The sequence below is a fragment of the Scylla paramamosain genome, unplaced genomic scaffold (genome assembly GCF_035594125.1).
Source record: "Scylla paramamosain isolate STU-SP2022 unplaced genomic scaffold, ASM3559412v1 Contig19, whole genome shotgun sequence".
NCBI lineage: Eukaryota > Metazoa > Arthropoda > Malacostraca > Decapoda > Portunidae > Scylla > Scylla paramamosain.
This window is the reverse complement of record NW_026973684.1, coordinates 262,501-285,000: the sequence shown is the minus strand read 5'-3', so window position 1 is coordinate 285,000 and position 22,500 is coordinate 262,501. Positions and strand designations below refer to the sequence as shown.

Genomic DNA, 22,500 nt, shown 5'->3' with positions numbered 1-22,500 from the left:
GTCGAAAAAAAAAAAAAAATGGTGAGGAAAAAAAAAATTATTAAAATGCCACACAACTTAATTAATGTTCTGTCAGGAGGAGGAGGAGGAGGAGGAGGAGGAGGAGGAGGAGGAGGAGGAGGAGGAAAAGGAAGAGGAAGTAAACCATTTAAAAAAAAAATGCATAATTATACAAGTCAGGAAAAAATGGAAACAAGAGAAGAAATGGGAAAAAAAGAAAGGAGAAAACAAGAGCTAAAAGAGACGAGGAAAGAGACGGAAACGTGAGGGGAAAAAATAGAGGGAGGAAACGGAAGAGAGAGGAAGAGGGGAGGGAGGGAAAACTGAGATGGAAAGAGTGGAAAAATAATGCGATATAAGAGAGAAGGTTGAATAAACTGAGGAAGGAAAGTACATGGCCAAAAAAATAAATAAAAAATGCGAAAATGGAAACACAGAAAAAATAAATAAAGCAACGAAAAATGGGGAAAGTCAAATTACGAAAAAAAAAATAAGGGAAAAGGAGGAAACAGAAGGAAAAAAAGAAAGATGGGTAGACACACTGACTTGAAACAAAACAGAAAATGAAGGTAAAAAAAAACTTGTACACAAAACCGAAAAAAATAGATAAAAAATAAGTCGAAAAAAAAAAGAATAACAGTAGGGGAAAAAAGAAAAAGGTCAAGTAAACTCTAAATAAAATAAACAAAAAAAAATAAACAAAATAAAAAGAGAAACAAATTAATGCGATAAAACAACACGAAAAATAAAGAAAATAAAAACAGTAAGGAGAAAAACAACCATCAAATAAAAAACAAATAAAAAAAATATGACAATACGAACGAAAAGAAAAAAACAAACACACCAAAAAAATAGAAGAAAAATAACTATAAAAAACTGTAAAAATATAAAACAAAGAGAAAAAAGAAAAAAGAAAAAGAAGATACACTTGTCTATTGAGTTCTTTTAGAGGTAGTAATTATTTATAAAGCCAACAATTGATTAACAAGACTTTAAAGGTGAGCACTTTTGGTTCAACGCGCAGGTAACTCATCATCACATTCCCACGCTGAGAGAGAGAGAGAGAGAGAGAGAGAGAGAGAGAGAGAGAGAGAGAGAGAGAGAGAGAGAGAGAGAGAGAGAGAGAGAGAGAGAGAGAGAGAGAGAGAGAGAGAGTTTTAACCACAAAACATAAAAAAACGTAAAAAAGACGAGAGAGAGAGAGAGAGAGAGAGAGAGAGAGGGGCTTTTGACAGGGTCTGGCACGCGGGGCTCATTGAAAAGCTTCGCGCCAAGGGTGTCCAAGGTGACCTGCTAATGCTGCTCGAAGATTACCTCCAGGGTAGGACCCTTCAGGTAGTAGTCAACGGGCAGTCATCAAGGCCTTCACCTGTCCGGGCCTCAGTTCCACAAGGCTCTGTCTTGGGCCCAGTCCTATGGAACATATACATCGACGACCTCCTCCGGCAGCTGTCATCTGTGGCAGCATACGCCGACGACTGCACACTCTCCCGCTCCTACTGCCGCCTCGACAGTCAGCGTGCCGTCACTGAGCTGAACAGGCAGCTCGGACTGGTGGAGCAGTGGGAAAAGATGTGGCAGGTAAACTTCGCTCCTGAGAAGACGCAGGCGATGGTCATCTCGCGGTCCCCAGGTGCCTCACACGCAGTCTCAGGACAGCTGCGTTTTGGAGGCAAGAGCCTGCCACTTCAGGATTATATCAAGATCCTGGGCGTGTCTGTGGACCGCGGCCTACGCTTCGATCACCACATCGGTGTCGTCGCCCGCCAGACCTCTCTCCGAGTCTCTGCCCTGCGCAGGATGGCGAACACCCTCGACCCACGGGGCATCCTCACGCTATACAGGGCACAGATACGCCCATGTATGGAGTACGGTGCCCTGTCCTGGATGTCGAGTGCCCCCACCCACATGCAGAGACTGGATGCTGTGCAGCGGCGAGCTCTGCGTCTGGTGGCCACCCATGAGGACCAACAGCACCAACCACCAGTAACGTCACTGGAGCATCGCCGGGACGTGTCGGCGCTAGTGGTGTGCCACAAAACTCAGGTGCAGAGGGTCCCTCACCTTGACTCCCTGAGGTTGCTGCCACACACAGTGCAGAGGTGCACCAGAGCTGCGGCCAGTAGCGACGAGCTAGTGAAGGTGCCTCGATCTCGCTCTAGCCAACACCAGCGTACCTACACAGCCAGGACTTCGCGGCTGTGGAACATGTTCACGGCGGCCACGCCCCAAGTGCAGGACATGTCCACGCACCAGGTGAAGCTGGCAGCCCACAGCTGGCGTAGCACGCACCTGTCCCCACTGGTGCTTTAAATTTTTATTATTTTATTGTATTATTGTATTAGCATTATCATCTTTATGTTAAATATGTATAGTGTTATTCCTGTTAATAATACTATCATAGGCTTCTTAAATAATTCCATACTCAACGTGGAATTTTAAGCCTTTCTGTAAATATTTGTTTAAAAAAAAAAAAAAAAAAAAAAAAGAGAGAGAGAGAGAGAGAGAGAGAGAGAGAGAGAGAGAGAGAGAGAGAGAGAGAGAGAGAGAGAGAGAGAGAGAGAGAGAGTTTTAACCCAAATAAAACACAGAAAAACATGATAAACAAAGCGTGAAAAGGACGAGAGAGAGAGAGAGAGAGAGAGAGAGAGAGAGAGAGAGAGAGAGAGAGAGAGAGAGAGAGAGAGAGAATTATAATAACTTTTTCCCTCTCTAAATTTCATAGTTGTTGAAATTCTAACTTTTGCAGGGCGTGTGCGTGAGAGAGAGAGAGAGAGAGAGAGAGAGAGAGAGAGAGAGAGAGAGAGAGAGAGAGAGAGAGAGAGAGAGAGAGAGAGAGAAATAAAACTCCTGGAACACTTTTTCCTTCACTAATCTCACACATTTAAGTTAAATCCAAGTTCCCTTTCCTTTTAGTCATTATTGCAGAATTAAGCCAAACGAAAAAAGAAAGAAAAAAAAATGAAAAACGAAAAAAAACGGGAAAAAAATACCGTTTTCTTTTTTAACTAAACTCAGTGAAATGTGTTTTTATTTCGTTCAATTATTTTATTTATTTATTTATTTATTTTTTTTTTTTACTTTTGTTAATGACTCAAAGAAGGATTGACTGAATAGGAAGTCACGCACGAATCGACAGACAGACAGACAGACAGACAGACACGCACACACACACACATTGATCTATCTCTATTTACCTCTCTCTCTCTCTCTCTCTCTCTCTCTCTCTCTCTCTCTCTCTCTCTCTCTCTCTCTCTCACTTTACCTTCTTATCTTCCTGTTTATCTATTTATCTACTAATCTATTTTTATTTATCTATCTTGTATTTGTCTGTTCACTTACATATCTATCTATCAATATATCTATCTATCTGTCTACCTATTTAATCTATCTACTTAATCCACCTATTTATCTATCTAATCTTTATCTATTTATCCCTTTTATTTGCCTCTTATCCTATCAATTTATCTATCTATTCATCTATCTATCTATCCATCCATTTATCTATCTATCTATCTATCTATCTAGTGTGCATTCTCATCACCCACCCAGACCTCTGCCTCAAAATTCTGGAAAAGAGCCAATAGGATGCTTCCTCTGCAGTGACGTCAATCAGAATACTGGAATTTAGCCAATGAGAACCCGCCTTGTCTTATGACGTCACCAGCAACGGTCCAATGACAGGCCGTGTTGTGTGTTGCGTCATTGTAAACAGATGATCAAAATGGTGTGTGTTTGTGACGTGTTGAGATTAAACAATCTTTCCGAGCGACTTTTTTTTTTTCTATGATTTATTTGTTATTTCTCTTTCTACTTCTCTTCTTTCTTCTCTTCCTCCTCCTCCTCCCTCTTTTCTCATTTATTTCTTTTTTTCTAAATTCTTCTTACTTCTCCTCCTCCTCCCTCTTTTCTCATTTATTTATTTTTTTTCTAAATTATCAAAATTCTTGTTACTTTATTTTTTTCTCTAGCTCATCTCCTCATCTTTGTCTTCCTTCTCATTTTCTTCCTTCTCTTCCTCTTCTTTCTCCCTCTTTTCTCCTCTTTCTTTTCTTTCTTTCTTTCTAAATCATCAAAATTCTTCTATATTACTTTATCATTTTTTTCTCATCTCTTCATCTTTGTCTTCCTTCCCATTTTCTTCCTTCTCTTCCTCCTCCTTCTCCCTCTTTTCTTCTCTTTTTTTTTCTTTCTAAATCATCAACATTCTTCTATTATATTACTTTATCTTTTTTTTCTCTTCATCTCCTCATCTTTGTCTCTCCTCATTTTCTTCCTTCTCTTCCTCTTCTTTCTTCATCTCTACACATCAAAATTCTCCTTTATTTCTATCATCTTCCTTCTTCTCTTTTCATCTCCTAATTCCGTCTCATCTTCCTTTATTCTCTTCCTCCTCCTCTTCCTCCTACATTATATTCTTTTCATCTCCTTTGTTGTTTTATCATCTTTTCCTATTCTCATCTTTCTATTTCCCTTTCATCATCGCTTCTCCCTCTCTTCTCTTCCACCTCCTCCTCCTCCTCCTCCTCTTCTAACTCCATACAATATAAATCCTTGTATTATCCCATTTCTGCTGTTTATTCTCAACTATTTCCTTATTTCCCTTTCATCTCCCCTACACACTTGCCTCTCCCATCTCTTCTCTCCCCTCCCTCGTATCTCTAACGCCCTCACCTTCTCCCCAACCCCCATTAACTTTACCAACGCTCCCCCCTCCCCCCGACCACAATTTTTCCACTAACTGCCCCCCCTCAACATTATCAACACCCCCCTTTCCTCCCCAACCTCATACGCTCCCCTCCTCCAGTCCGGATACCATTTATTTTGTCTATTTGTTTGTGGATTCGGATTGTATTTGCAAACCGTAACCGAAGACTCAAACAGGCCTCCTCCCCCTCTTCCTCCTCCTCCTCCTCCTCCTCTTCCTCCTCCTCCTCCTCCTCCTCCTCCTCCTCTTCCTCTTAATGGAGAAAGAGGAGGATTCGAACGGTGGCGTGATTATTCGGCGACTTAGTGTAACCGAATCCGGACTGTTTCGGATTCCGCACCAATACTGTTCCGGACCCGAATTTGTGGGCTGGCTCTGTCTTCCCCTTGCTTTTTCTCTCTCTCTCTCTCTCTCTCTCTCTCTCTCTCTCTCTCTCTCTCTCTCTCTCTCTCTCTCTCTTAATTTTCCTCTTTCCATTTGCATTTTTTTTTTGTTTCATTTCCTCTCTCTCTCTCTCTCTCTCTCTCTCTCTCTCTCTCTCTCTCTCTCTCTCTCTCTCTCTCTCTCTCACAGCCATTGTCTCCCTGTTTTCCTCCCTCCTCAAACACCCTTCTGCCTCCATTCCTCCCTTCCCTCCTCCTCCTCCTCCTCCTCCTCCTCCTCCTTCACAAACATCTCCCTTCCTCCTGTCTCTCCTTCCTTCCTGCACAAACGTCTTCTCTAACCCCCTCCCACCCTCTCTCTCTCTCTCTCTCTCTCTCTCTCTCTCTCTCTCTCTCTCTCTCTCTCTCTCTCCCAAATCTCAGCGGGTCAGCACTGGTCTCTCCGCCAGCTTAAGTGGAACAGCCATTGTGGTCTTGAGCCGTCCAATAACCGACCATCTTCCCATTCCACCAATCGTTGCTCGCCTCGCACCCACTAACCAGGAGGCGCGTGAGTTCGAACCCCACTTCTCACCTCATTTTTTTTTTTATTTATTTTTTTCTTTTTTTTATTCTTGTTTTTTCCTCGTTTTTTTTTATTTTGATCCAGTATTCTTTTTTTCCTTATTTACGTGTTTTTTTCCTCTTATTTTCTCCCTTTTTCCTGTATTTTTTTTTGTAGTTATCGTATTCTGATTTTTTTTCCCTTATTCATGTACATTTTTTTTCTTCTTTTCTCCTTCATTTCCCGCTTTTTTTTCCTTTATTTTCTTTTTTTAATTTTCTCCTATTTCCATTATTCCTTCATTATTTTACTTACGTCATTTATTTTCCTTTATTTTTACTTTCATTTATTCTTTCTTACTTTTGTTCCCGGATTTTTTTCTATTTCCTTCTTTTGTTCCTATTTAATTACTGCCTATCTCTCTCTCTCTCTCTCTCTCTCTCTCTCTCTCTCTCTCTCTCTCTCTCTCTCTCTCTCTCTCCTATAATTTAACCATAATAATTAAGCTAATTTGCATATTTACTTTTATCATTAAGATTTAATTAACCCAAACAATTCACCCGATTATTTATTTATCTATTTATTTATTTATTTATCATATCACTTTATCATTCCCTGTGTTTGTTTGTTTGTTGGTTTGTTTATTGAACCGATAACACAAACATATATTCTGAGTGTTTGTGTTTGTTTGTTTGTTTAGCCATTAATGTGTTTATTTCTCCACTTTATGGTCAATTGGATAAGGACAAAGGAGGAGGAGGAGGAGGAGGAGGAGGAGGAGGAGGAGGAGGAGGAGGAGGAAGAGGAGGAAGTGGTTGTAATGCTGGTATTCAAGAAGGAAGAGGAGGTGGAGGAGTGAGAATGGGGAAAGGAGGAGGAGGAGGAGGAGGAGGAGGAGGAGGAGGAGGAGGAGGAGGAGGAGGAGGAGGAGGAAGTGGTTGTAATGCTGGTATTCAAGAAGGAAGAGGAGGTGGAGGAGTGAGAATGGGGAAAGGAGGAGGAGGAGGAGGAGGAGGAGGAGGAGGAGGAGGAGGAGGAGGAGAACGCGGGAGGAATCCTAAAGACACTTAGAGAAAGGAGGAAGAGTAGGAAGAGTTAGAGTACCAAATTCGAGAGAGAGAGAGAGAGAGAGAGAGAGAGAGAGAGAGTCAGGCCATAGAAACTCTGAACGAGGAAAAATCAGAGCAGAGAGAGAGAGAGAGAGAGAGAGAGAGAGAGAGAGAGAGAGAGAGAGAGAGAGAGAGAGAGAGAGAGAGTCAGGCCATAGAAACTCTGAACGAGGAAAAATCAGAGCAGAGAGAGAGAGAGAGAGAGAGAGAGAGAGAGAGAGAGAGAGAGAGAGAGAGAGAGAGAGAGAGAGAGAGAGAGAGAGAGAGAGAGAGAGAGAGAGAGAGAGAGAGAGAGAGTCAGGCCATAGAAACTCTGAACGAGGAAAAATCAGAGCAGAGAGAGAGAGAGAGAGAGAGAGAGAGAGAGAGAGAGAGAGAGAGAGAGAGAGAGAGAGAGAGAGAGAGAGAGAGAGAGAGAGAGTCAGGCCATAGAAACTCTGAACGAGGAAAAATCAGAGCAGAGAGAGAGAGAGAGAGAGAGAGAGAGAGAGAGAGAGAGAGAGAGTCAGGCCATAGAAACTCTGAACGAGGAAAAATCAGAGAGAGAGAGAGAGAGAGAGAGAGAGAGAGAGAGAGAGAGAGAGAGAGAGAGAGAGAGAGAGAGAGAGAGAGAGAGAGAGAGAGAGAGAGAACGATACTAACACGATTATTGCTTCGCTCTCTTCCGTACAGGCCGATTATCTCTCTCTCTCTCTCTCTCTCTCTCTCTCTCTCTCTCTCTCTCTCTCTCTCTCTCTCTCTCTCTCTCTGTAGTTTGATTTTTTCACGTTCAAATAATAATTCTTTGACTGACTACCTGGCTCTCTCTCTCTCTCTCTCTCTCTCTCTCTCTCTCTCTCTCTCTCTCTCTCTCTCTCTCTCTCTCTCACAATGATAACAGGAACAGAGGTCACGGGAGGGAGGGAGGGAGGGAGGGAGAGTGGGAGAGGGAGGGAGGGAGAGTGGGGGAGGGGGAGGGAATGAGGAAGAGAGGAAAATGCTGATAAGAAGAGCAGAGATAAGATAAGAAAAGGGGAGAAGGTGAATGAGGCAAGGAATTGAGGAAGAAGTGAGGGAGAAAATGAATAATAGGCAAGAGAGAGAGAGAGAGAGAGAGAGAGAGAGAGAGAGAGAGAGAGAGAGAGAGAGAGAGAGAGAGAGAGAGAGAATAAAGATAAAAAAATAAACAAAACGCTGATTATTGTTTCTCATTCATTTGTCAACAATTTCTCTCTCTCTCTCTCTCTCTCTCTCTCTCTCTCTCTCTCTCTCTCTCTCTCTCTCTCTCTCTCTCTGTGTGTGTGTGTGTGTGTGTGTGTGTGTGTGTGTGTGTGTGTGTGTGTGTGTAGGCCTAACCATACGGCTTAATCAGCATCCATTTTAATAAGGCGGAAAACAATTTGCATGAATATTATTAAAAAACATCATTATTATGTGGGGTGAGAGAAAGCCTTTGAAATCACCTCGCCTTATGAATAGAGAGCAGTTGTTTTGAAATATTTGCCGCCACCGTTACAATATCCCTTTACAATGACTCTAATTAGCTTCACCACCTTAAAAACACCTTCACACACTCGTAAATCAACAGGAAACCCTTTAAAATACTCATACATTTGTTTATATTATCTCGAATTTCCCTTACGTTCACTTATTATCCTCTCTTATCACTCATAAACGATCCTAATTAATTTGAAAAAAAAATTAAAATACTCATACATTCTTTAGATTATCCCTAGTTTCCCTTACTTTCCCCTTATTATTATCGTTACTACCCTTACGGTACTCCTAAGGGACCTTAATTAATTTCAGTATCCTTAAAACAACGCAACACTTTCGTAAATCAACATGAAACCCTTACAATACCCATATTTCTTATAACACCCTTAAATATCCTTACGTAGCCTAGTAGTATCCCTTACAGCCTCGTACTTTTAAAACAAGCCTAACTAGACCGTTATGATACCTCTGCACACTCGTAAATTAACGTTAAGACCCTTATAATGTCCTAAATATTCTTACATTCTCTTACATTATCCTCTCCAGCCTTACAGTACCTCTTAATACTCCTAATTTTCCCTCACACACTTGTAAAAATCGTAACTTTTTTTTTTTTTTTACTATCATCAGTAATTGCCATCATCCCATTCTTCCTTGTCCCAGTGGGCCGCGTACACCCATATCCCCATCACACATGCATACATACACAATTATAATCTTTCCTAAGCTAATTTCTACCTAAAAAAGACAAACATTTCATAGTTAAGTACAAATAATTTACACGTGAGGTGAAACAAGTAATGCCAGACGAGCGGTTCACGGAGAAAATGTGACGTCACCACCTGTCTTATTTAATGAAACTATCCTTAATTAACAACCACTAGGATGTTATTGTTATGGGTAATATAACACTTTAACTATCTGGTGAATGCACTGGCTTACCTAGAATTGATGTAATGATGGAGGGAGGGGAGGGGGGGGTTCCATGGGTATTATACCTCACTCGACGTCCTCACTGTTGTCAAGTGTGATGTAGTCTGATCCCGCCCACGGCTGGCCACAGTAAGCATCGCAGAAGTAACGTGGAGTTGTTATCAAACATTTTCCTCTTTTTCTCTTCTTCTATAACTGTAATGCTCGTTTGAGGAGTTTTAATAATATACTTTTGTGTATTTTGACTTGGTGTTGTCTATGTTGCTGTGTTCTAACGATTTTTTTATTGTATTTTTGGTCCTTTTTCTCCGTATTTTTTCCTGCCTTCGCGCAGAGGAATACGCGGAAACAGAGGAGGGAGATGTCAACGTTGATTGGTAGCTGATGACGTAATGCTTAATATGCTACAAGTGTACGATGTTTAATGTACATCGTAAAGCAAAACTCAATAAACCCTGCATCTAACCACATAGAAAGAGGTAAAAACGTTAAGATAATAGAAGAACAAAGAAAAGAACGTAAAATTAAACATGTGGGAAGAGCGGTAATGCTGAAATTAATAGGGATATCAAAATAAAAAAGGTGAAAGGTTACCATGAATAATCGTGCATCATCATGATTCGTCAGTGTCGCCTTGGAAGTGTTAATGGGTGGTTATGACGCTCAAGGAAAGAAGGTAACTATACTACGCTAGATTCCTGGTGCCTAGGCAGGTTTATAAGGTGGTAGCTAATTGGATGCACCGCTCCCTCACTAGCACTCCCTTCAAGCTACATTTTGCAGGCTCGAGTGACAAATGTTTCTGTTTTATGTGCCTTAACTCCATGTACGGGAGAGTTTGGGTTGACACCATCAGACTCAGCGGTGACTGGAAAATCAAGATGTATTGTGGAAACGTGACAAAAAGCAAGAAAATGGTATTAAGACGAGTTGAACTGTGAAGATATTAGAAAAAAGTTTACAACATGGTTTTCTTATGTTTGCTGTTTTCAACACTTTTCATTGAGTGCTGAAAGATATATTCTTAATTATTACGCAGGAAAAACTCCCGTGAACACGATAGATAGAATGCACATATTGAAAACACAGTCATTTATAGCAACGTCACTCGCCGCAACCATCACAGCGACGTGACACTGGGCGTGACTGTGACGGCTGGTGGGGGGGACCTCCTGGCTAAGAGGGGCGTGGCACCATCCACACTGATGGAGTCTTCCACAATTGTGAATATATAGATAGATAGATATGCACTTATCTATCTATCCATCTATCCACAGTATTTATTTGCCAGTTTAACTACTTATCTACCTACCTGCCTACCTGTTCACCCACTTACCTTGCCGTTTGTTTATCCATTTGTATTTATCTATTCCTTATTTATATACCTGTTTACTAATTTATCCACGTAAAAAAATAAATAAATAAGCGTCAAAAACATGAACTGGTAACTTGAGCTTAATGTTGCCTAATAGAAGAACAATTAATTTAAAGATACGTAACTTGAATTATGTAAGCATCTCTCTCTCTCTCTCTCTCTCTCTCTCTCTCTCTCTCTCTCTCTCTCTCTCTCTCTCTCTCTCTCTCTCTCTCTCTTTTTGTCAGCGCACTAAGAGAGAGAGAGAGAGAGAGAGAGAGAGAGAGAGATAGCTTTACTTAAAAATTAATGTATAAAAAAATTGGCGTTTCATTCCAAGTCCCATGATTGCTGTTTGTTTTTTTTAGTGTGTGTGTGTGTGTGTGTGTGTGTGTGTGTGTGTGTGTGTGTGTCATTTCCACCAACCCTTGGTTAAAAAATGTTCATTATATTTTCAACAGAAGGTAATTGCTCTCTCTCTCTCTCTCTCTCTCTCTCTCTCTCTCTCTCTCTCTCTCTCTCTCTCTCTCTCTCTCTCTCTCTCTCTCTCTCTCTCTCTCTTTATTATCTGCTGTCATCTTTATATCAGGTTGTTTATTCGGCAAACACGAACACGCACGCGCGCCCACACACACACACACACACACACACACACACACACACACACACGTTCCACGTACACACAATGATGTATATCTAATTCACGTACACAGAACTAAACTTTGAATTACACACACACACACACACACACACACACACACACACACACACACGCGCACGCACACGCACGCACGCGCGCCTTAGAACGCCCTTCTGAGACATGTCTTCTCATTACACCTGACTCCTCCTCCTCCTTCTTCCTCATTAAGAAGTTACGCCACCTCCCCCTTCCTCTCCTTCCACAATCGCACGTCTCCTCCTCTTTCTTTCCTCCTCCTCCTCCTCCTCCTCCTCCTCCTCCTCCTCCTCCTCCTCCTTCAGTCGTGCCCTTCGCCCCTTCCGCTTGTGTGGAGCAGACGTGTTGTGACCTGACCTACGCAGGACCAGCAGCCCATATCGTTAAAGCAGTCGCTAAGTTTATTTTGTTTGACCTGTTTCTGTTCTGTTCTGTTCTGTTTTCCTGTACAGCTCAGACTCCATACAAATTACACAACACTTCTTGCGCAAACACAGTGATACGTTTGTTAGATATCAGTACTAGGTCTCCTGTTTTCACCTGTTCGTCTGTTTCTAGTAGTACTTTTATTGTCTTTGTGCTTGTAGCTTGGGTACTTTCTTTCTCTATCTTTAAATTGTCCTATTGTGAGAAAATTGTCTGTTCTCCCTTGTATTGTGACAATTTTATTACAGGAAACTTGTGAGACTCCACAGCTGAAATTCCCCTGGGAATTTCCCCACCTGCGCACCATCGCCTCCCCTTGACCGACCCTTGACCGCTAATCCCTTAATTACTTTTAAATTTCCACATCTCCAACTGTCGTAGCCTTCACATTATATACTACTACATTAGAAATGCCTTCTGATTTGAAATCTTGCAGAGATTGCAGCGGGAGGTTCGCTAAGCAGTACTTCAGTGACTACTTATCAAGGCCTGTTTGCAGACTGTGTGACACGCGATCACACCTTGAAGAAGCAGTGGCAGAAGGAAACAGAAGGTAGACCGAATTAAAAAACAGTTTTGACTCTCTACAGGAATTCATCACAGCAAACGTGGGCGTGGGCGCGGGCACGGACACGAGACAACAGCTGCTGACCCCTGCCACGCAGCGACGCTCCGCCCCCCGCAAGCCTCTCCTGCCTCGCCTGTCACCTCACCTGATCCCTCCCCCTCACAGGACGCAGCCTTCACCCCGGTCAGGAATGGATCAAGACAATTCACGCGCCGGATTCACCTCCCCACCACGACATATAACCGTTTTTCTATCCTGACTGAACAGATAGATGAACCGGAAGAGACCAGGCTTGTGGGGGATTCGATCGTCCGAGGACAGCTGGTGGAATTTTGTGGAAGAGTCCCGTCTCGCAGGAGGAGGTACTGCCTTCCTGGAGCCTCCCTAGGGGACATCACTGCTGCCATCGAGGACACGACCAAGGACGCCACAACTAACACCCTTTATGTTATCCACGCAGGCACAAATGACGTCCAGCGGTCCCGATCAGAAGAACTGATGGCGAAATACAAGGAAATGATTCGCAAGTACAAGACTAAATCAAATAATATTATAATTTCAGGCATTCTCCCGAGGATCAACGCGAACGCAAGGTTCTACAACATTGCGTTCAGTATAAATAACAGTTGTTGTTGTTGTTGTTGTTGTTATTATTATTATTATTATTATTATTATTATTATTATTATTATTATTATTATTATCATCATCATCTTTGTACATATACGACACACACACACACACACACACACACACATCACCTCATATCAACTTACAAACAACAACAAATACCCTTAGATAAATAAAAAAAAAAAGAACACAACTCACAGAAGCGTTACATGTGCACAGAAAAAGACGACTTACACAAACACCTTACGAAATAGCAACAAACTCCTCCAACCACGTCAATAAATAAATAGATAAATAAATAAAATAAATGAATAAAAGGTTACACGGGCGTTAAAAGAGTCGATAACATTATTCGCTTAAATGGCAACGCCCAAGTCCGCTATTTCTTTTATGTAACCTCGAATAGTGACTTACATAATCGGACACAGTTTTAGAAGGGATAACTTTGTACACTGAACTATAATTTGTATAGATAAATAGTTAATACTCTCATAAAAAAATTAAAAAAAAATGCTAATACTAAGAATTTTTATTAACTTTCTTCTGAACTGCTTTATAAGTGAAGGGTAACTGCAGGTATTGAAGTACAGCATCGTGTATAGAATGTTCTCAAAGAAACTGCAGATACCACTTTCCCAAATCGTGAATAATTGATATAGACAAAACACAACTTTAGAAATTAAGGGTAAAATAGATTAACAGACCATAAAAGCCATAGCAACGTGTATAGATAAACAGGAATACTATAAAAAAAATGTTCACTTTCCTCAATAGCGGATAAAAAAAAGAGGCAAACAGGTAATAGAAAATAATAAATAAACAACAGCCTGAGTAAATAAATAGATAGACAGAAGTGGACGGCGACTAAATACTGGCTAACAAATGAAGGATAATAGAGAATAACAGCAATAAGGATAACAGAGAATAAATAGAATAGGTAGAATAGGTAGAATAGAATAGGTAGATAGAAGGACATGAATAGCGGCAAAATAGATCCTTACAAATGAACACTAATAGATAATAAAGATAGACTGAGTAGATAGACAAGAGGACGTGGACAGCTTAAACAGGAGAACGTACCAACGAAATAGAAGGAAAATAGAAGATAACAGAGATAATAAAGTGGAACAAGGATAACAGCGAAAAACTCAGTGATAAACACCAACAGCAATCCACGGAGGTAGACAGAAGGACGTGGACTGCTTGGAAATGGAGAGAAATGGAGTAAGTGGTTTTAGTCTCGACCACAAAAACTGCCGTATTGAAACATGCATCTGCTGACGGATTTGTGTGTTCAACCTTAGCTGGCGAATTTCCGCTCACACTCCACTGCCTCCCTTTGCCAGCGTGAATAAAGGGAGGAAAGGGTTGCAGAATTATACTGAATAATGTGTGGGTTTCTCTTGTTGCAGTGTTACTCAGGAATCTCTCTCTCTCTCTCTCTCTCTCTCTCTCTCTCTCTCTCTCTCTCTCTCTCTCTCTCTCTCTCTCTCTCTCTCTCAGGTCATCCTCAGATTACCTTTTCCTCTCTCACTCAATTAACAATCAATCAATATTTCTCCTCCTCCTTCTCTCATTTAACTTAACACTCTCCCTCTCCCTCTCCCTCTCCCTCCCCTCTCCCTCTCCCTCTCTCTCTTACTCTTAGATCGTCCCCAGCCCGAAACATCATAATTGTTATTTTTTTCCCAATCAGTCAATCAACATTTCTTTCCTTCACTCACACTCACGCTCCCTCCCTCTCCCTCTCTCCCGCAGGTCGCCCTCAGCCCAAGGTGTCGTGGTGGCTATCAGAGTCTATCATTGATGACTCCTTCAGCAGTTCAGTGGGCGGAAGCGAAGGCGGGAGCGGGTCCGTGGTATCTAACACTCTCATTATCAACCCGCTGACTCGCGCCCACGCCCACTCCGTACTCACCTGCAAGGCCGCCACCGCCCCCGTAGCAGTCACCACCACCAAAGTTACCATAGATATGTACCGTAAGTGTTGTGGTGTTGATAGTGGTGGTGAAGGGGGTATAGGAGTTAGGTTTGTGTTGGTAATAGTGGTGGTGATAGTGTGATGAAGGGCATTTTTGTAGTGGTGATGGTGGTGTGGTGAGTTGCAAATGTTTGTATGGGTAGTAGTGATTTTGTTGTAGTGGTGGTGATGATGGTGTGTTGAGGGGGTAAATATTTGTGTTGGCAATAATGATGGTGGTGGTGATGGTGGTGGTAATTTTTCGTGTTGATGATGATGGTGTATGTGTGAATATTTATAACTAATTAACCTTGCTAATTAGACTTTAATACCTGTTGTTCTCACCTGTTTTTCTGAACCCTGTGTCATCCACCTTCGCTTTCCTCCCTATTATTTTCATATTTTTCCTTCCATCTTTTCCTTCCTCCTCTTGTTTCCCCCTCCCTTTGTTTTTTCTTCCATATATGTATATTTCATTATTTCTTTTCTTCTCCCTTTTTCTTTTCCTTATTTTTCCTTCCCCTCTTTTCTCTCTCTATCTCGTCTCTTCTTTTGTTCTTTCCTTATTTTTCCTTCCCCTCTTTTCTCTCTCTATTTTATCTCTTCTTTTGTTCTTTTCCTAAATCTATCAGTTCATATTTTTCTCTTTTCCCTTTTCCTTTTTCCTTATTTTTCCTTCCCTTTTTGCCTCTGTATTTTGCGTCTCCCTTTGTTCTTCTCCCAAATTTATCAGTTCATATTTTTTCTGTTCCTTATTCCTTTTTCCCTATTTTCCTTCTCGTTTCCCATTTTCCCTATTTCCCTTCGCTCTTTTCCCTCTTTATCTTGTCTCTCCCTCCCGAGAGGGAGGGAGAGACAAGATAAATCACTATACTTTTTTTTTCTTTTTTTTTTTAGTGTATTTCTTTAACTCCCCCTTTACTTATAACTTTCGTCTTCAGACCTACGTAACATAAAAATTTAACCATCTTTTCATTATTTCCTTTATTCCCTCTAATGCAGTTTCTCCGTATTGTGGCATGGCTTTATTGTCCATTTCTACGTATTTAATTCTGGATTCTCTTTTGACGATGCTCCTTTTATTTCTCTTTTTTTTTTCCTCTCTTTTTTTCACGTTTCCGTTCATCCGATACTGTGTCTCTTTATTTATTTTTCATTTGTCCTTTGTGCAACCCATATTTAGAGCCGGCCCCGCTTCCCAGCCTGTCAGATTTGTTGTTGAGCACTGGAACGTCTCTCTCTCTCTCTCTCTCTCTCTCTCTCTCTCTCTCTCTCTCTCTCTCTCTCTCTCTCTCTCTCTCTTGTCCAGGCCGGCCTGATAACGACGGCTTACAGATCTAGAAGTGTTTTGAACCTCTGCATTCGGCATTGACTATTGAGAAACCTATTGTCATGCCAGAGAGAGAGAGAGAGAGAGAGAGAGAGAGAGAGAGAGAGAGAGAGAGAGAGAGAGAGAGAGAGAGATGGAATAAACAGCAAAATGCCAAGAAATCCATATATACAATAGTAGAGAGAGAGAGAGAGAGAGAGAGAGAGAGAGAGAGAGAGAGAGAGAGAGAGAGAGAGAGTAGAATAAAGGATTTTGTGATTGGGGAAAAGAGTAGAAGGATGAAAGGATTGATAGGGGAATAAGGGTACGAGAGAGAGAGAGAGAGAGAGAGAGAGAGAGAGAGAGAGAGAGAGAGAGAGAGAGAGAGAGAGAGAGAGAGATGGATGAAGTAGAGTAAGGAAAAGGAGAGAGGAAGACAAAATTGGAGGAGAGAGAGAGAGAGAGAGAGAGAGAGAGAGAGAGAGAGAGAGAGAGAGAGAGAGAGAGAGAGAGAGAGAGAGAGAGAGAGAGATGGATGAAGTAGAGTAAGGAAAAGGAGAGAGGAAGACAAAATTGGAGGAGAGAGAGAGAGAGAGAGAGAGAGAGAGAGAGAGAGAGAGAGAGAGAGAGAGCGACGTCAGGCGGTGGTGCCAAATCTTTCATGTTCTATTTCTTCAACTCCCTCCCTCCTCTCACTCACCTCCCTCCCCCTCTCCCCTCTCCCTCTCCCTCTCCCTCTCCCTCTCCCTCTCTCTCCTCTCCCTCAAACACCAAATAGGAGATGACACAGGCGCCTCTACCACGTCTGTCTCCTTTTTGGCTGATATGAAGAGAGAGCGGGAGAGGGAGAGGAGTGGGAGGGAGAGAGGGAAGGGAGAGGGGAGAGAGAGAGAGAGAGAGAGGGAAGGAAGAGGAAAGAGAAAGAAGGAAGCTGCAAGAGGAAGAAAGGGAAGAGAATTGGAAGGAAAGTAAAGAGAGGAAGAGCAACGTGAAGGGAAGGAAATGAAGGAGGGAGAGAAGGAAGGTGGAGGAGGAGGAGGAGGAAAGGTAAAGAGAGGAAGAGGAAAGTGAGGGGAAGGAAATGAGGGAGGGGAGGGAGGAAGGAACGAGGAAGAAGGAAGAGGAGGAGGAAAGAAGAGGTAGTTTAAAAATAAGAGCAGGAAGAGAAGGAAGGAGGAAGAAAACAGAAGAGGAAGAAGGAAATACGTAATGGATTGGAAATGAAAGGAGATAAGAAAGGGAAGAAAGATAGAAGGAAAGAATAACAGGGATAGGAAGAACAAAAAAAATGCCAGTAAAAGGGAAGAGAAGGGAGAGAAGAGATTGTGATTTTTGGAGGAAAGAGAGGGGGAGGAGGAGAGGAAAAGGAGGAAGGAAAGGGAAAGGGAGAGGGAGAAAGAAAGAAGAAGGAAGAGAAAAGGTCCCGTGCCAAATATCGTGTGTGTGTGTGTGTGTGTGTGTGTGTGTGTGTGTGTGTGTGTTCTTGGACGGGAGAAATTTTAAAGAGTCGTATTTTTAATTTTTAACATTTAATTCTATCACTTTTTTTCTTTCGTTTTATTCATAGAAATTTCGACCGTTTCCTCGTTTTGTTCTCTCCTCATTGTCCTTGTTCGTACTCTCTCTCTCTCTCTCTCTCTCTCTCTCTCTCTCTCTCTCTCTCTCTCTGGGTATCCTTTTTTACCACACTTTACTCCTCTCCTTACTCTCCTTGACCGCCGCAGGAGAGGTCGTCAGGGCGTGGCGGAGCTGACCCTTCCTGCAGCCCTCCAATCAACTCTTCCTTCAGGCTCCCTACGCGCCTACCTTCCCTCCTTCACCGCCTCCTTCAACTACCACCACTTCACTCCGCCACCTCCTCCAGCCATGCATAAAAACATGTCTGCGTGGGTAGCGTGAAATATCATTCTGAGTCCCATATTCTGAAACACCTCTGCGCCGCTCCACCACTACATTCCAAAGGCTACAGTTGAAGCTACACTAGGTTTCTAAGAGTGTTTTTTTACGATTCTAGTGACAGAGGAACACGATTTGTATATTAACAGGAGAGACACTCTTGAGAATCTGGCTGATCATCTCTCTGCCCTTGGAAATAATCGTGGTGAAAGACAAAGAGAGAAATATATAGAAATATAGAGAAATAAATAGATATAGAGAAATATATAGAGAGAATATAGACCTAACTTTCCTTCGTCACCGCAATTCTCTGTCAGTGCCCCTCACTCTGCCCCAGCTACTCCTACAGGCTCGTCTCTCTCCCGCAGAAGGACGTGACGGGCGTGGGCGGGATGAGCAGGGTCCGCGTGGCTGTACAGAGGCGTGACAACGAGGCCCGGATCACCTGCCGCGTCAGCAACCCACAGCTGCCTCTACACACCCTGCAGGACCATGTGGTGATCAACGTGACGTGTGAGTGTGTGCTCTCTTGTATACTCTCTCTCTCTCTCTCTCTCTCTCTCTCTCTCTCTCTCTCTCTCTCTCTCTCTCTCTCTCTCTCTCTCTCTCTCTCTCTCTCTTTCTGTATCTCTATATTTAAGTTGTAGTGGATAAGTATATGAGAGAGAGAGAGAGAGAGAGAGAGAGAGAGAGAGAGAGAGAGAGAGAGAGAGAATTTGCCTCCGTCACTTACATATGTGATTTATTCCTATTTCCTTATTCATATTTTTACAAGATTTAGTCACACACAAACACACAATATCCTGTTTTTAAAATGCAAAGTTATTATACATATATTTTCTTTGAATTCACGTACACATAACGTTTACACACACACACACACACACACACACACACACACACACACACACACACACACACACACACACACACACACACACACACACACACACACACACACACCACTTCCTCTGGTAATGCATTGCTCTGATCTATTACTCAATTTGGAAAACTGCATCTCTGCGCACCCTTATCTCCTTCTCTTGTTAAGCCTCCTGCTGTGTGTGTGTGTGTGTGTGTGTGTGTGTGTGTGTGTGTGTGTGTGTGTGTGTGTGTGTGTGTGTGTGTGTGTGTGTGTGTGTGTGTAACAGTGTTCTGTGGTTGTGTATATTTGAATTGGTTTCTCATCTCTCTCTCTCTCTCTCTCTCTCTCTCTCTCTCTCTCTCTCTCTCTCTCTCTCTCTCTCTCTCTCTCTCTCTCTCATCGCCATTTCCTTGCGTTCTTCGGTTCATTCCTTTCCTCCTTCTTCCCTCTTTCTCCTCATGACACGTAAGAGAAAGGAAGAAGTGAAGGAGAGGAGATAAACACAAAGCGAGAGAGAGAGAGAGAGAGAGAGAGAGAGAGAGACGTACCAAAGCAAGGAAGAGATGTGAGAAGATAAGAGGAAAGGAGGAGGAAACGAAGAAGAGAGAGAGCGGAAAGCAAAACGAAAAGAAGACAAAGGAATAATGAAGAATAGGAAGAGAAAGAGAAGGAAAATAAAGTACTTAAGGAACAGGGAAATACTAGGAAGAGATGGAAATAAAGATGAGAAATAGAGAATGTGAAGGAAAGAAGGGGGAAGAGGGAATAATTGAACGAATGAAGGAACAACAGAAAGAAAAGAGAAAATAGGAAAATGGAAGAGAGGAGAAGAGAAAGGAAGCAAGGAAGAAAAAAAAGGAGGGGAGAAAGAGAGAGAAGGACGTAGAAAAGGTAATGACACGAAGGAAGGGAAAAAAGGAATGAATAAACGAAGGAGGAAGAAAGAAAAGATGAAGAAAAGGAAGAATAGAAATAACAAAAAAAAAATAAATGTAAAAAAATAACGTAAAAAAAGAGGAATAAGAAAAGAAAGTAGAAAACAATAGATAAATGAACAAGAGGAAGGAAGAAGGAAGGAGAGAAAGATTAATAAAGGGAAGTAGAAACGGATAAAAGGCAATAGATAGGAAGGAAGAGGGGAAGAGGAAGAGGAGGGGAGACAGACAGACATACAGACAGACAGACAGACAGACACTATTCATCTATCCTTCATAATAATTCCAATGTGTGTGAATATTTTCCTCTCATTATAACTCTGGTTCCTCTCAACCCTGGAGGAGGAGGAAGAGGAAGAAGAGGAGAAGGAGGAGGAGGAGGAGGAGGAGGGGGGAGGGATACGGCTTTCGAAAATTAACTCGAATCCGAACAGGACACTTGGGGCCCCGATAGAGAGAGAGAGAGAGAGAGAGAGAGAGAGAGAGAGAGAGAGAGAGAGAGAGAGAGAGAGAGAGAGGGAGATGGAACTAAAAACTAATTCACTCCCCCACCTTCCTCAATCTCTCTCTCTCTCTCTCTCTCTCTCTCTCTCTCTCTCTCTCTCTCTCTCTCTCTCTCTCTCTCTCTCTCTCTCTCTCTCTCTCTCTCTCTCTCTCTCTCCAGCGCTTCCTGAATTAAGTAACCTCGCTCTTAGCTAGTGTTTTATCTCTCTCTCTCTCTCTCTCTCTCTCTCTCTCTCTCTCTCTCTCTCTCTCTCTCTCTCTCTCTCTCCCTGAATAATAATTTGTGTGGGCATGATGGAAATTTAGTAGAGAAAGAGAGAGAGAGAGAGAGAGAGAGAGAGAGAGAGAGAGAGAGAGAGAGAGAGAGAGAGATTATAGTTTTATGTTCCCAGAAAGCATGGAAGTAGTAGTAGTAGTAGTAGTAGTAGTAGTAGTAGTAGTAGTAGTAGTAGTAGTAGTAGTAGTAGTAGTAGTAGTTATAATAATAATAATAATAATAATAATAATAATAATAATAATAATTGGGAAGGAAGAAAATGATAAGCGGTTTCAGTTATTTTATGTTTCTCAATTTACTACCGCGATAAAATAGTTTCTCTCTCTCTCTCTCTCTCTCTCTCTCTCTCTCTCTCTCTCTCTCTCTCTCTCTCTCTCTCTCTCTCTCTCTCTCTCATAATTTTTGCACGTAGTTAATTGCATGCGATTTTTGCCTCTAAAAATAGCTAATGAGATTGGAATATTCATTAACGTGCTGGCAATTGTGACGGATTTTAAGAGAGAGAGAGAGAGAGAGAGAGAGAGAGAGAGAGAGAGAGAGAGAGAGAGAGAAATTGGTGGAGTTAGACAGGTATTTGAATGTGGCATGTTAGGTTTGTACTAGACTTTTATTCTCTCTCTCTCTCTCTCTCTCTCTCTCTCTCTCTCTCTCTCTCTCTCTCTCTCTCTCTCTCTCTCTCTCTCTCTCTCGCCTAATTTCAATTCACTTACCTCAGAAAGAGAGAAAGAAAATGAATAAAAGTTAAGAAAAGAAAGAGAGATGCTACACACACACACACACACACACACACACACACACACACACACACACACACACACACACACACACACATTTCCACAGTGATACAGAGAAAGAATAGCAAGTTTCCCTCCCTGGAGATAAATTCCTTACAGACAAATGGAGGAAAACGTGGAGGCTTGGAGGAAGGAAAAGGAAGGGAAAACACACACACACACACACACACACACACACACACACACACACACACACACACACACACACAGGGAAAGAAAGGTTTAAGGTAGGGGGGAAAAAATGGAGGAAAACGGGAAGAAGATACCACGGAAAGCACATGTAAGGAAACTTTTGAAAACATTGCTCGTGGCCGCGGTGAGGGAGAGGGAGAGGGAGACGAGAGGGAGAGAGGGAGAGGGAGAGGGAAAGGGTGTCTGGCGTCCACTGAAACGAAATTGTTTGTTTGGCGGAAGAAAAAGTAGAGGCAGGAGGAGGAGGAGAGGGAGCAGGAGGAGGAAAAGTATATGGAGGAGGAGAAGAGGTGAAGGGATAGAAGGAACAAGACAAAAAAGACGACGAAGAAGAAGAAGAAGAAGTATTAAAAGAGACGATAAGGGTGAAGGAGTGAGAGGAACAAGAAAGAGGAGGAGGAGGAAGTAGAGGAAGAGATTGATAGAGAAAGATAATAGGTAGAAAATTATGAAGGAGAAGAATAGAAAGATGAAGAGGAATAAGGGAACAACGAGGAGAAAGAGGAGGAGGAGGAATGAGAAAGAGAAAAGGTAAAAAGAATAGTAGGAAGAACAAGAGAAATAAGAAAAAGAAGAGGCACAGTAAAACCAAGAAGGGAAATAGAAGAAAAAAGAGGAGGAGGAGGAATTTCAAACAGAAGGAGGAGGAGAAATAAAGGACTGAAAAGGTAAGAAATTTTCAAGAGGAACTGGAGGAAGAAGAACAAGGAAAAAAGGAAGGAAAGGAAGGAGAAAGGAAGAAAAGAAGGAAGAAGATGAGGAGGAGGAAGCAGGAAGGAAGATGATGAGGAAGAGGAAAGAGAAATGAAGAAAACAAGGAAAAGGATAAGGAAAAGGAAGAAGAAAAGAAAGAAAAGAAGGAAGAAGGAGAACTTGAGAAGAAAAGGAAGAAGATGAGGAAGAGAAAGAAGAAAAGAAAGAAAAGAAGGAAGAAGATGAGGAAGAGGAAGGAGAAATTAAGAA

The 22,500-nt window shown here is 42.0% G+C and overlaps 1 protein-coding gene across 1 annotated transcript in view; it reads left to right on the top strand.

Annotated features, from left to right (window-relative positions):
• Window positions 1-14,551: 14,551 nt before the first annotated feature.
• Window positions 14,552-22,500, top strand: part of LOC135097383 (uncharacterized) — a 13,536-nt gene continuing 5,587 nt past the window's right edge. The window contains exons 1-2 of the mRNA XM_063999229.1: window positions 14,552-14,785; window positions 18,339-18,483. The gene's annotated coding sequence lies outside the window, so the exon portion shown is untranslated. The remainder of the gene's footprint in view (window positions 14,786-18,338; window positions 18,484-22,500) is intronic.